The 14,659-nt window shown below is 39.0% G+C and overlaps 1 protein-coding gene across 1 annotated transcript in view; it reads right to left on the bottom strand.

The window, feature by feature from the left end:
* STK10 (serine/threonine kinase 10) overlaps positions 1–14,659 on the bottom strand; it is a 2,623,461-nt gene that overhangs the window by 749,210 nt on the left and 1,859,592 nt on the right. The gene's annotated exons all lie outside the window — the stretch shown is intronic.

Raw genomic sequence — 14,659 nt, 5'->3', positions numbered from 1 at the left:
ATTTATTAGATGCACGATACAACTGAAAGCTGCTCACTGTGCATTTTATACAGAAAAACTCAATCCAAAATGTTGCAGATTAAAACAGTTTACAGTACTTCAGTAGCAGCACTCCATTACCCTTTCCCCTTGTAATGCCAATACTCGGGTCTACGATTTGTAGATGATGGGAAATACTGCTGTTCTATGATAACTTCATAGGGAGCAAAACGTGCTGCTGTTCACAGCAACACACTGCAGCACCAGAATAAATTGTACAGAATAGGGTAGCACCAAGTCTGAAGAAAATAGCATACATCTTAGTACTGTAACTAGCCCGTACACTTTTCCATGCATCAAGTTGCTATACACAAAATGAACTATGGAAACAAGTGCAGTGCCTACTAAGGATTTAGCATCAGCCACTGGAAAGCTCTGTGGCCAGCAAAGTGGCACAGTAGGTAGAGCTGTCACCTCACTGCAAGAGGTTCTCCAGTTCAATTTTCATCTGGAATGCCTTCTGTGCCATGTCCTCACTGTATTTACATGGGTTCTCCACGTGCTCTAGAGTCCTCCCACATCACAAAGACATACAACAGGTGGACTGGACATACTAAATTGGCCACAGGTGTGAGTATGGAAGAACTACCTCAGCAGGACTAGCCACCCGTCAGTGTGAACATTGGCTATAGATTGCCACTGTTGAAGTGACACTCTGACACCATGTTCAAAAATGGGAACAATGGGTTGTGGAAGAATGAGTGGATGGACTGCAGAGCTCATTCTGGAATAAGTAACTTGGCATTAATGCGGTGTTTCTCCTATCCACACACAGTTTACACAGACAGCATTTTACACTGATAAACAGCATTATGCCTAGCCAAATGTCACCCAGCATAATAAACTTTTCTTCTCAGTAAAGCATCACAAACCAGTTCTCAGTGCTTGATCAACTATAATAAGAAAGACTTGCAATTATACAGGGCCCATTGTCCATCCTACTCATCAACAGTTTTTCCATGATATAGCATATCGGCCTGGTATCTGACCTCTCACATTTGGCTGGAATCATTTACACTATGCAGTGAAGAAATTCACTATGCTGTCAATGTTTTCTTCTAACACTGCAATATTTCCATAATTCAGCAACTGTCTCTAACCAGGTAGCCCTTTCATGCAAGTGTTCTCCTTATCAAAAGGTCTTTGAGGGACACCTTTGATGGACACAAAGTAAATCTTCATCAGTGGTACACTCTTTACCTATTGTTCTGCTTCAAGTACAGATCACAGCATACATGCTTGAAGAAGTCACACCCCAAGATGGCCAGTGCCTACCTCTCTTGCACCTAAGATAAACAGTACTCTAGCCAACATGAATCATGTGTTTTTCCCCCAGCTGAACCTGGAAATTTTCATATAACATGATTAGGTACCCAACAAATCCAAACCAGCCCAGAAAGTGAAAATGTTGAAAAACAGGTGCCCAGTAGGAAGGCAGCTGGAATAAAGAAGCTGAACCACAGCAAAGTAAAATATCCTTTTTTAATACAAAATGGTGAGCGCTTTCGCAATGGTAACCATTGCTTCATCAGACAGTTCATTCAAACAGCAACAGCACTTAAATACTTTAATTCATTACTAGAGCAACCAATCCTACCATTCAAATTTAATTCAGCACTCAGCAATCAATTAATTACTATGGTTACATTTTGCCCTTAGTTAATTGCTGAAGTCAGAAAAACTCTGTTTAAAAACCACATGCACAAAATGTAAAGACAAGAACAGGTGGATAAATATAAATAAAACACATAAAAAGTCAATGAATAAATACATATGCTCATGTTCCCCATTTAGTAACTACTTATGTGCATAGATATAAGCATAAAAGTATATATAAAAAATATATATAAAAGTATAAGCAGTACACACTCAACAACTTAATGAATACATATATTCTGCCTAATAAATGCATGTTGTCCACCTAGTACATACATATGCTTTAATACATACATCTCAACAAATGCTTGTCTTTAATGATATCTATGCTAGAAGCAGCTCAAAAAATACTGTCATATTGATCCAAAGCCCTGCATGTGTTTATGTAGTCTTCTCTTGTTAAAATATTATTATTTTTTATTTTATTTTGACCTTCTAGATTTTAGCACTGGCTTCAGTGGAACACTATCATTCAAACCCAAACCTCCACCTGTTGGAGCTGGCATAGCCTATTACCAACCTATGAAACTATATTGGATGGGAGAAAGGAAATTCATCCCAGGGATCACATCAGTCGCCCTGCTAGACAGGGGTCCAGGGGAAGTAAATAGTGTGGGAAGAAATAGCCAGGGAATTGTTATGGCTAGGCTTGTATAGGCCCTAGGGCTGATAGCCTAGTACCAACCTATGAGAGGAATGACATGGCTTTGCAAGTTCATCTCTCTTTGGGTGGGGGGACAGCAAATTCCCAGGGTGCATGTTTGCATGGCTGAACTCCAAGAGGTCTGGATTCAAAGGGGTACAGGACTGTTGTGAGAGATTAGGTCACTTGTAGAAGAGAGTGAGAGCATGTTGGCACCTCTTGGTCAGCTCTCACCCTGGTGCAAAGAACAAATGAGACAGATGACCAAGAAAGAGTTTGATGGTTGGCAGGCAGCAGAACAAAAAAAAAAAATAAACGTGACATAAGCATTCTTGATTAAATTTCCTGATTTTAACTAAGAGGAACTGCATCTAATGGGAAATAAAGCGGGGTGCAAAATAAGGTATCTTCCATCAACAGCATATCTTGATGTAGAATACTTGCAAATCTGTTCTGTCCTGCTTTGATGGCAATCCTGAAGTAGATTCATAACAAGGGGGTCACTCGAGAGAAGTTCTTAAGTAACAAGTTCAAGACAAGGCAAATTATCAAACAAGAAGATGCTCCAAAAGGGATGCTCTGCACAATAACATGCAATACAATGCAGATCTATTCTTGGCTTTGTAGCATAGAGTGGTCAAGTAGTAGCAATGACCCAATTAGCAGCTTAGCTGCTGGAGAAAGGGAGGAATGAAGGGGATTTACCTGTTCTCTTATGTCTCTCGTGGGAAAATGGCTATATGGCTGGGGTATGCCTGGGGGCACTGTAAAGATTATGACTTCACATTAATAATCAGTAGACGCTGCCACTTGCTGCCTGATATGGTGAGGTGTTGGCTGAAGTGACTTCACTAAATAGATGGGGAGTCACTGGGGACCACCCTTCACTGTCCTGAGTATCCCCCATTTGTCAGCAAGTTATGCAAAGCAAAGTGGTTATGTTAAACTCAATTCCCTTATCCAAGCCAGAAAATATTATGACTTCAGCTTTTTTGCTTCCCTCATAGTGTGATAGCAATCCATATCTCTCTGCTAATCCTGCAAACTTCATCCATAGGAAGGATTCTCTTGACAGACTCATGCAGAATATCACCACAGATCACATGAGTAGCTCTGAAAGATGGGAGTAGAAATCAGTGGAAGGTTGGGATTGAAAAATATAAAAGCTGTGGTGGTTGTAAAGATATGCACAGAACAACTGCCTATTATTGCAAACATCTCTTGTAATCTCTTGTAAACACATTACTGAAGCAAGCACTATCAACTCCTCTAGCTGCATGGCAAAAGCCATGGTTTGCAGAGAGCTTACAAAGCTTCAACGGGATCTCATTGTTGAAAGGCATCAGTCAGGAGAAGGGAACAAAAACATTCCACAGCATTGGCTATACCATGGAACACAGTGAAGACCGTCATCAAAAAGTGGAGAAAATATGGGACAACAGTGATGTTGCAAATAAGTGGATGTAAAATTTATGAAAAGAAAAGATGAAAACTGGTGAGGGAGGCTGCCAAGAGACCTACAGCAACACTGAAGGAGATGCGGGAATTTTGGCAAGTACTGGTTGTGTACTACATGTGACAACAACCTCCCATATTCTCCATATGTCTGGACTATGGGGTAGGGTTGCAAGACAAAAGCCTTTTCTTACACAGAAAAACATCCAGGTGTGGCTAAAATTTGCAAAACAATAAATGAAGTCTCCCAAAAGCATGCGAGGAAAATATGTTATGGTCTGATGAGACCAAGGTTGAACTTTTTGGCCACAATTCCAAAAGGTACATTTGGCACAAAAACAACACTTTGCATCTCCAAAAGAACACCATCCCCACAGTGAAGCATGATGGTGGCAGTATCATGCTTTGGGGTTGCTTTTCTACAGCTGGAACTGGGGCTTAAGTCAAAGTGAAGGGAATTATTAACAGTTCCAAATACCAGACACTTTTGGCCCAGAACCTTCAGGTGTCTGCTAGAAAGCTGAAGATGAAGAGGAATTTCACCTTTCAACACAACAATGGCCCCAGGCATACGTCCAAATCAACAAAAGAATGGCTTCACCAAAAGAAAATAAAGTTTTGGAATGGCCCAGCCAGAGCCCAGACCTCAATCCAATGGAAAATCTGTGTGGTGACCTGAAGAGGGATGTGCACAAGAGATGCCCTGGCAATCTGACAGATTTGGAGCGCTTTTGCAAGGAAAAGTGGGCAAATATTGCCAAGTCAAGATGTGCCATGCTGACAAACTCCTACCCAAGAAGACTGAATGTTGTAATTAAATCTAAAGGTGCTTCAACAAAGTTTTAGTTTAAGGGTGTGCACACTTATGCAACCAGCTTATTGTATGTTTTTTACTTTTTATATTTTTTTCCCCTAACAGATTTGTTTGATTTTCAATTGAGCTGTACAGGTTATAGAGCACATTAAGGGTGGGAAACTTTTTGAAATGATTTATTGTGGTCTCATTTTTTTATATCACAAAAACTTGGCATTTTAACAGGGGTGTCTACACTTTTTATATCCACTGTACGTGACAAAATCTCAAACAGTAATCTGAACAAAATTTCTTGTAGAAAAGTATTCTTCAGTACTACCCAATTAAGGACACAAACATACGAATAGTATCTCACTTATAGTACTTAAGTGGGCACAAGTATAAAAAGACCACACACTGACTTTACAGAGCTCATCCACAGAACACCTCCAAAAAAGGTTTGGTAGGCTTAAAGTACTATTGTGTTTTTTGCATACTGCCTAACACTGGCTTATGACCCTGTCTCAGAAATTCTGCTAGTAACTAACACTATAAATGATTAGCCAGTCTTGCATATTAAAAATATTAACATCATAATAATGAAAAAATACTGAACCACAACGTTAAAATCACAAACTCTGAACATTGACAAAAACACCTAAATCCCATATTAAATCAATCAAAAAAATGCCTCCTTTCAAGATTAGTCTAATACAAAAATAAAATAAAACAGGCAAAACAATCATCAGATCCCTAACAATACCATCAGATGTATTTTGTCTGGATTGTGATAGCATTATAGAAAGAGCTTTTCTAAAGTAAGGGGCAGGGGGTAGGGTTACATGCATTAGTAAGGTAGTAAGGTGGTGAAGGGAGACTTTCGACCCCTGCAATACCTTACTAATGCATGCTAACTATAACCTGCATGTTACGCATGGAAGACTCTTTCTTCATGATTACCATTACACAAGACAAGACACAGACACATGCACTAACACTAAAGTTATCCTCTTACATAATGCTAACTCTAACCTGCAAACACTTGCACAAAAACACCTAAAATCTATCCTCTTAGCTTTCCCTTACTCCAGCCCCAACAACAAACATTTGCTCACACACTCCCATCCCTAACACAGATTCACTTACCTGTGTCAGCAAAAGGTCTTGCTGAAAAAATGTATTGTCAGTTAACAAAATGTTGGTAATATGATACTGCAGCTGAGGTAGTCAACAAACTGAACTGCATATGCCTGTGTGTGTATACACATATATAAATGCACACATGTATAAGTATACTTACATATGTATATACAGAAACACGTACATACACACATGCACACACACATTCTTTGTTTGCTTTAAAGTAGCTGTAACATATCATACAAGTGCATATTATTTTAAATCTACAATTATCACAATTTGCATAAGAATTTTTGCCTTTGACTGTCAACACATTCTACAAGTTTATTTATTTTTTTTTAATCCCTGCTGCAGTTGTGTTAGCTATGCAGGTTATAACCTGCAAATGATATAATAGCCAGCCAGCTTCCAAAGGTTCAGGGTACCCTTCCACACTCCCAAACCTTCAGTTAACTAGAGTTGAGCAGACAGGTTTGGGTGCCAAGCCCTTCAGAGCTTTCGTGCCAACAGAGAGAGGGAGGCTAAGCCCTGAATGGGCAGTGTTAAGAACAACAAAAATATGAACTGAAGATCAATATATGTGTATATACCTTTAAGAAGCTATCCAAGGGATTGCACTAGTGTATAAATACTGAGCACGTGTGAGCCTGACTGCCATTTTGTAGTTAGCTGTTGAGAAGTAAGCATGAATGCAAGTAAGCCCTGTCTGTTAACTAGTTCACTTGTATTTAATGATGCTGCTATCCAACTTGATGTGATTGTATGTATTAAAGCATCTGAACGAACCCCCAAGCCTTCTTGTTTTATGTAGTTTGCTGGGTGCTGTCATCAGTTCCCCTAGTGCCATGGACATCCTCCAAGAGGGTCTCACCCAAACAAATGACTGGTGGCAGAAACATGGCCTCAGGCTGAACACCAAAAAATGCATCATCATCCCCTTTGTGGAGAGTGACATCCCCACAAATAATTACATTAATAACAATGTAAGCACACAATCAATTGTCAGGGATTTGGGCACCCAGACTGACAGCAACCTGACTTTTGACCACCATGTTGCTTCCATTGTATGGAAAGTTTTCTACATGGCCCACCTTATAAGTAAGGGTATCTCATCCAAGGACAAGGAGGTCATAACATCCCTGTATTCTTCCCTTATAAGGCCCATTATTGAGTACAACACCCTGTTCAGCATGCACCTTGCAATGCACATGCAGCAGCTGGAGAGACCACAGAGGTTCCTCACCAAGAGAATCCAGGGCCTCAAAAATCTAAAATACACAGATAGGCTAAAAGCCCTATCCCTCTAATCAGTTTCATATAAACTCCTCAGAGGTGACCTCTGTCTGGCAAACAAGGTGATCTCAGAACCCACCTTGATGGGACTGCTGCATATCCGCAAGTCAAGCTCCACTCAAGTAACCCGCATGCACAGCCTCAACCCAAGGAGACCATTTTGTTACATGACCTAAACCGGGACACTTAAGTTACAGCCTACTTATAGGCCTACAGCCCTATACTAACCCCTGTGCCCTATATGTGGAACATGTCTTGCAACACTAAATTCAAAGATTCTGGGGGACATCTTTACAAAAATGGGGACAGATTTTAAATATTCCTTTTCTAAGCTTAGAAAGTTGCTAGAATAACATGATTTTGTGTTAGCATGCATTTTCTGAAGGATATGAAGCCTACAACTCAAAAGTATGACATTATTTAGTTGGTTCAGTCCTCAGTGATTTACCAGAAAACCATAATTTTTATGAGGATTAGACGCAGACCAAAAATATGAGGCAAAAATCTGGACATTATGGACAGTTGAGAGGTATGCTATGCACCAAGGGAATTGACTATATGGATAATTTGCTGAGAAAATCATTTTTTTCTCTGTTCATTACCAGTGAGTCTGTTACACAGAACACATTCCATGGAATCCACATGGCATGATACTGGGTGAGGAAAGGTCACAGAGCAGTAAATAATTGGGGGGGGAGGCAAATGACCAAAAATAGGAACACTTTTTAAATATTGCTTTTACAAACTTAGAAAGTTTTTTTGGCTGGTAAAATTGATGTCGACACCTACAACTTTATCGACATCACTTCCCCAAAGGTCCCAGTTTTGTTCGGAATCCCTAAGATCCATAAGGACTTGTTATATCCACCTATGCGAGCCCTTGTGGATGGTAGATGTTCTATCACCCACCCATGTGCCCGCTTAATTGACAACATTATCTCAAAATACCTTAAGTTGATACCAGAGATTTGTAAGGATTCGTGGTCCTTTTTAAGGTCCATTAATGAGATTGAATTTGATGACTCTTTAATTTCCTCACCATCGATGTGGTTGACCTTTATACCTCCATCCCCCATCAGGAAGCTGTGGAATGGGTTGAGTTAATGTTGAGGGATTTAAATGCATCAAAAAATGATATTGTCATTGTAACAGAGTTACTGGATATAGTTCTTTCATCTAACTTCTTTATTTTTGATAACCAATACTACCTTCAAAAACAAGGGATTGCTAGGGGTTCACCTTGTGGGGGTAGTGTTGCGAATTTGTTTGTAGCTTATTGGGAGAAAACTTTTTTATTTAACAACCCAGTCCTAAAAGAACCAATGAAATTTTACACCCGATTCTTAGATGATGTCTTCATCCTAATCCAAGGTGGAGCAGATGTAGCACATGATCTTGTTACTTACATGAATGGTACTACTGAATTTTTGAAATTCACATACCATTTCTCCACCAGTGAGATAGATTATTTGGACGTGAAATTGGTTAAGGACTTGCAAAATAATAAATTCGGATCATCAATTTTTAGAAAACCCACTTATTGCAACTCTTTCCTCCATTTTTCAAGCAGTCATCCATGGAAGCAAAAACACTCTATAGTAAAGGGACAATTGGTAAGAGCTGTCCGTATGTGTAGTACCACCCAAGCTTTTGATCATGAATGCTTGTTTTTGAAGGATTTATTTATCAACCGTGGGTACCCTGAACAGCTGATTGATGATTTGATAGAGGAAGTGACCCTCAAGAGATTTAATGTTTTTTATAAACTATTGCTTTGCCATAGAGAGCAGGTACCCCCTACGGTCATTGAGGATGTAGTTGTTGTTTCTGGTGGCGACCTACCTCCTTCCTTTGATCCAATAACTGTCAATACAGTGGAACGTAATTTCTCGACAAGTTTTGTCACAACGTTCAATAATAGCTCGGAGAACATCGGTTCCATTATTCGAAAAAATTGGCATTTCATTAAAAGTAGCCCTTTACCACAGGATAGATTAGGTTTGTACCCCTCTATAGTACATAAAAGAGGTAACAATCTTAAAGAACTTCTCCAAAGGAACATGGATGTTAATTCCTTTGTTAGACAAAAAGGTACATACATATGTGGTGCATGTAATTGGTGTAAAATGCTGAAAACAGGCAATGTATTTTCTGTTAGGAATAGGAAATACTACATAAATTACAAGTTAAACTGTAACACGAAATCTATTGTCTACGTGGCCCTCTGCGACTGTTGTCCTGCCTTTTACATCGGGAAAACGGACCGTAGGTTCCGTGACCGTATCTATCAGCATGTTTATGCCATCAAAAACAAAAAATGTGAGAATGCTTTATCTAAGCATATAATTAGTCATTCAGGGCACAGTTTCCATTTTATGGCTATTGACCATATTCCTGTATGTATTAGAGGTGGCCCGTATTCATTAATCCTGGAAACACGCGAACTTGAATGGCAAATTAAATTGGATGCCTTCACAGTTCCAGGTTTAAACGACAACTGTAATATTTCTTCTGTGTTAAAATACAAACGTTATTTAAGGTGACGTATTGGTTTACTATCACAGTGTATATTAGTCCTTGACCACTACTTAGGCATTCTGTATGGATATGTAAAGTATGTTTTCCCTATAGTATTCTATTGTACTTTATTGTATGACAAGAGGGCTTTTTTAGTTATATTGTTGGACTACATTGGACTATTTTAGAGGTACACTTCCAGTCTTGGTCTCACACCCTTTGTAGAACTTCATTTAGTCAACCCAAGCAGTATATTTCTGTTGTAAGATATATAATTTGTTTTTACACTTGAATTTAAATATTGGTTTTATGTGCAGTATGGACTTACATGTGAATGGACTAGCTGGTATATTTAATCACGACTTTCGTGATTTTTTAACTCAATGGGTTAATATGACCCTTTGTTAGTGTATTATATTTTAAATATTTCAAATAGACGTGATTTCTAGGAAGTGACGTAATGTTACGTCACTTTGTTTGCTTTTAAATTTGAAAAGTTGGCGCACTTTGTTTTGATTTCTGAGGAAGCTACTGCATTGGCAGCAGCGAAAACACTTTGTAATTTTGTTGTAAATTAAACTGCGTTAAAGTATCCGTTGGTCTCTTGGTCTGTGGACACCAGTTTTTGTTTTTTTAAAACTTAGAAAGTTGATAGAATAACAGGTTTTACATTAGCACACATTTTCTGAAAGGTATGAAGTCTGAAACTCAAATGTCTGTCAATATTTTCTGACTTAAATACGTAATGATTTGCCAACTATTTCCTAGAAACCCATCATTTTATGAGAAAGGGACCAAAAATATGAAGCAAAAATCTGGACATTCTGCAAAAATCTATACAGTTAAGAGCATACATCTCAAGTTCCCAGCACAAGAAATCTGGACAAAGCCAAAAATAATGGGGGGAACAAAGGCCCAAAAATATGGATACATTTTAAATATTCCTAATATAAACTTAGAAAGTTGCTAGAATAAAAGGTGTTGTGTTAACATGAATTACCTGAAGGATATGACGCTCAAACGTCTAATTATTTAGTAACTTCAACCCTTAATGACTTACAAGAAAATCACAAGTTTTATGAGTAACAGACTTAAATACCAGTCAAAAATCTGGACATTCTGTGAAAATCTGAGAAGTATGGTTAAGAGGTATGATAGAGAGTGAGAGTGAGAGCAAGAGTCTGTGTATGTGAGAGATCGGGAGAGAGTGAGAGCAATCATGAGTGAATGCATGTATGAATGAGGAAGTGAATGTGTGTATGTGAGACATTGGGACAAAGTGACAGCAATCAAGCAAGATTGTGTGTGAGAGAGAGAGAGAGAGAGAATGAAGAGTGATAGCGAGCATGTGGATCCCCTAGCAGCGATTAAGATGTTTGTGCATAATTCTCAACCTCTTACAGCAAGAAATCTGGACAAGGCTATAAATAATATATGTGTGTGTAAATGTGTGTGTGTGTGTGTGTGTGTGTGTGTGTGTGAGAGAGAGTGATGAGTGAGTGTAATCCCTGGCAGCAGCATCAAGAGGTTTGCATACCTAACAGACTGCAACACTCGTTTTATTTCATTTACATTTGATTTAGGGGCCAAGTAAGCATTTTCTAAAGTACTCCGCTCTGCCATCCAATAGACAAAGATCAATATGTACCTGCCCAGCTTATATTTTTCTTCTTGGACAACTAAAGGAGCTCCTCCTCTTATCATGGAAATAACTCTCCCACCACTTGCCTCGTCTATATCCTGACTGTGGACCTAACAGAATCTTTTGTCGTCCATGAAACTGTCCAAAATATTTGCTTTGGTTCACTCACTGAAGCAGCACTATGAATGTTGGAAACCATTCAGAGTAAACAGGGAAATTTCTGCATCCCAAAGACAACTTTTGGAATTCCAGGACAGAGACTTCCAAACTGGGACTGTCCTGGAAAAACTGGGACCATTGGTCACCTTGCCTCAACCTGATCTGTGACATCAATAGGACTTGTTGGCGAGACAGATTTGTGTCCCAGAGACTACCCCATTTGTAGAATAGACTCCCTCTCCACGTTAAGCAGAGTACCTCTTTGCCAGTTTTTAAGCACAACCTGGATAACTGGATGGGAAATAGAAAATACATCCCTGGGATTCCACCAGTGTCCCTGCTGGACAGGGGCATCAGGTGCTGATTTATATAAACATGGGATAAACTCTTGGCTAGGCTTATTAGGGCCTCAGGGCCAATAGCCTAGAAACTTCCTAAGATCCTATTAGAGACAAACGAGTGACATGGTGTCAGAAGCGGCATGTCTAAAGGACATGGTGTCAGAACTGGCATATCTAAAAGGACATGAAGTTAGAAGAAGCATATCGAAGGGATATGGAGTCAGAAATGGCTTGGCTAAAATGAAATAAGGCAATTGTCTCGAGCTGGTGAAATATACAGGAGTGGATCATCCCAAAAATGTGTAAACTTCGTAAAACAGATCAGAAACAAATTTCAGGTATTAAAACTTGCTCAGCACTATTTCTTTTCATATAAATATGAAACAAGGCATACAGAAGGCTCTCAATATTTTTCACATAAACCGATACGCATGACATTGATAAAAATATTTAAATTACTATGGAAAATATTTGAAATAACGTCCAAATTGCATAAAACTTATAAAATAAGGTGAAACGGCCACATTTTTGCAAACCATGTGTATTTTTGTATTAAGCAAAGATATCTGACTTCAGAAGTGTATGAAGTGTTTGCATGCTTATGCAGTGTTACTGTAAAACTATTTCGCAAAGTACAGCCATTCCAAGGGATCTTTCTCAAAATATAGCCATTACAGACCATATTTCGCCAAGTACAGTAATCTGAAGAGTTTATTGTGCATTTGAATGTTCTTACAAGCTCAGAGCACTGTTTATTCGTACATAATTAAAAGGGCTCTATTTTCAGTGTGTTTGTGTATACCTTGTGGGCATGGCAGACAGATTTTGAAAACCCAGTGCATTTTTGTTGGAACCGTAATATTGCTGAGAACTGGAGTGTGTTTGAGCAAGAGTATGACATTTTCATACAGACTGCATTTTCTGATAAAGATGACCAAACAAAGGCATTTATTCTGCTTCATTTAGCTGGGTCAGAAGCTATAGAAAGGGAGCGCTCATTTGTGTATGCACCTGCTATCTATACCGGAGAGGCAGAAAACCATCATACTGTTGTACAGGCTGAGTCAAAGGAGGACCCAGAGAGCTTAAAATGTAAATTTAGAGAAATGTGTAACCCCCAGACAAATGTTACTATGGAAGGGCACTTTTTTTTTTATACAAGGGATCAAAAGCCTGGCGAATCTTTTGCAGCATATATAACTGACCTGAGAAACAATGCTAAAATGTGCAGATTTGGTGACTTAAGGGATGAGTTCATAAAAGACAGATTTGTGTGTGGCATTAAAAGATGATGCTGTGAGAAAGATTTTGCATCGTGACAGTGATTTAACTTTTAATAAGGCCACTGAGATTTGTCAGATATACGAGCTCACAGAAAAAACACACAAATATGCTTACAAATGAGAACAGCTCTAGAAGACAATGATAAAGCTCATGTTGATAGTATGCAGCATGTTATTAAAAGCAATAGACCTAAGCATGTGGCAGTAACTGTAACCCCTGCAGCACTCACTGGTAAACCCCAGAATTTTCTTAGCACATTCCAGAGTTTGCACAGTCATAGTGAAGCATAAAAGTGAGTCAACAAAATCAAAAGGATTCACGGCTTCCCCATTTCTGATGTACCAAGTTTCATTGCCAACTGTCATAACTGTAGTGGTAATCATGACTCTAAAATGGAAAAATGTTTAGCTTTTGGTCAGCAATGCCACAAATGTAATCACTTCAAAAGATTTTGTAAATCAAAAGGCTCACATTCTTTTATCAAAGGGAACATTTTAAGAAATTAGTTGATCAGATAGACTGTGGCAATTCTGCTCTTTATGTTGATGGTGTCAGTGCTTCATGAAACTGTCAATGCAATAGATTTAAGGGCAAAGAATGAAGTATTTTTTACTGTTCAGATACATGGCAACCCCACAGAGCTCAAAGGTGATGCATGTTCCAGGTGTAATGTTATGTCAGCAGAAACATTTGCCAGAGTATGTAAAAGTGAAAGGTTTGATGTGGCAAGGTGTGCAAAGCTTGCGGCTTATGGAGGTGAAGAAATTCAAACCGAAGGCTCAGTGGTGATTTCATGTTACTTTGCTGGAAGAAGCTACGACTTATTATTTTATGTGGTCAAGAGGCACGTCCAGTCATTATTAGGGCTCAGAAACAGTTGAAAATAGGACTGTTTTCATTTAAAAAGGAGGTCCACCATGTTAGCTTAAAAGACCACTACTCTAATTTTGCCCAGTACATTTTTTCTACCTATGCTGATCTGTTCAAAAGCAAACGAGGCAAACTTCCAGTTGTGTTCTCCATGAAGTGAAACCCAGAGGTCAGTCCAGTTATCAGGCCAGCATTAAAAGTTCCAATAGCCATGCAAAACAGAGTCAAAGCAGAGTTAGATAAGATGATGAAACAAGGTGTGACTTGTCTAGTTGAAACGACTTGAGTTGGAGGCCAGACGTTTTGAAATAGAAGCTGTGGAGAAGGAGAGGCAGCACGAAAAGGAGATGGTGACTCTTCACCAGAGTCAAGGAGGTAATGGGGAAAGGAGTAACCGGACCCCAGAAGCAGAAAAGGTCAGTAAATTTCTTCCACAGTTTACACAGGGGGATAATTTTGATAGTTTCATTCATATGTTTGAGAGGGTATGTAAACAGTATGATGTTGACCAAAGGCTCTGGGTAAGGTTCTTGAACCCCTTACTTCATGGTAAAGCTGTAATGTACTTCCCAAATTATCTGGATATGACTGTTTTAACTATAATGCTGTAAATAATTGTTTGTTAGAATTTTTTAAGCTATTTCCTGAAACTTATAGGAAACAGTTTCGTGTGCATAGACGCAAGGCAGATGAAAGTGTTTGTGAATATGCTGCTGAACTGAGCACTTATTTTCATAGGTGGGTGAGTGGATGTCAGGTCACCACTTTTGAAGGGCTGGCAGACATTTTGGTGAAGGAACAAGCCCTTAGCACTTTGCCTGAGGACA

The sequence above is a fragment of the Protopterus annectens genome, chromosome 4.part0 (genome assembly GCF_019279795.1).
Source record: "Protopterus annectens isolate FY-2018-M chromosome 4.part0, PAN1.0, whole genome shotgun sequence".
Lineage (NCBI taxonomy): Eukaryota > Metazoa > Chordata > Ceratodontiformes > Protopteridae > Protopterus > Protopterus annectens.
Note: the sequence above shows the minus strand (reverse complement) of the source record. Positions and strands in the feature narration are given on the sequence as shown.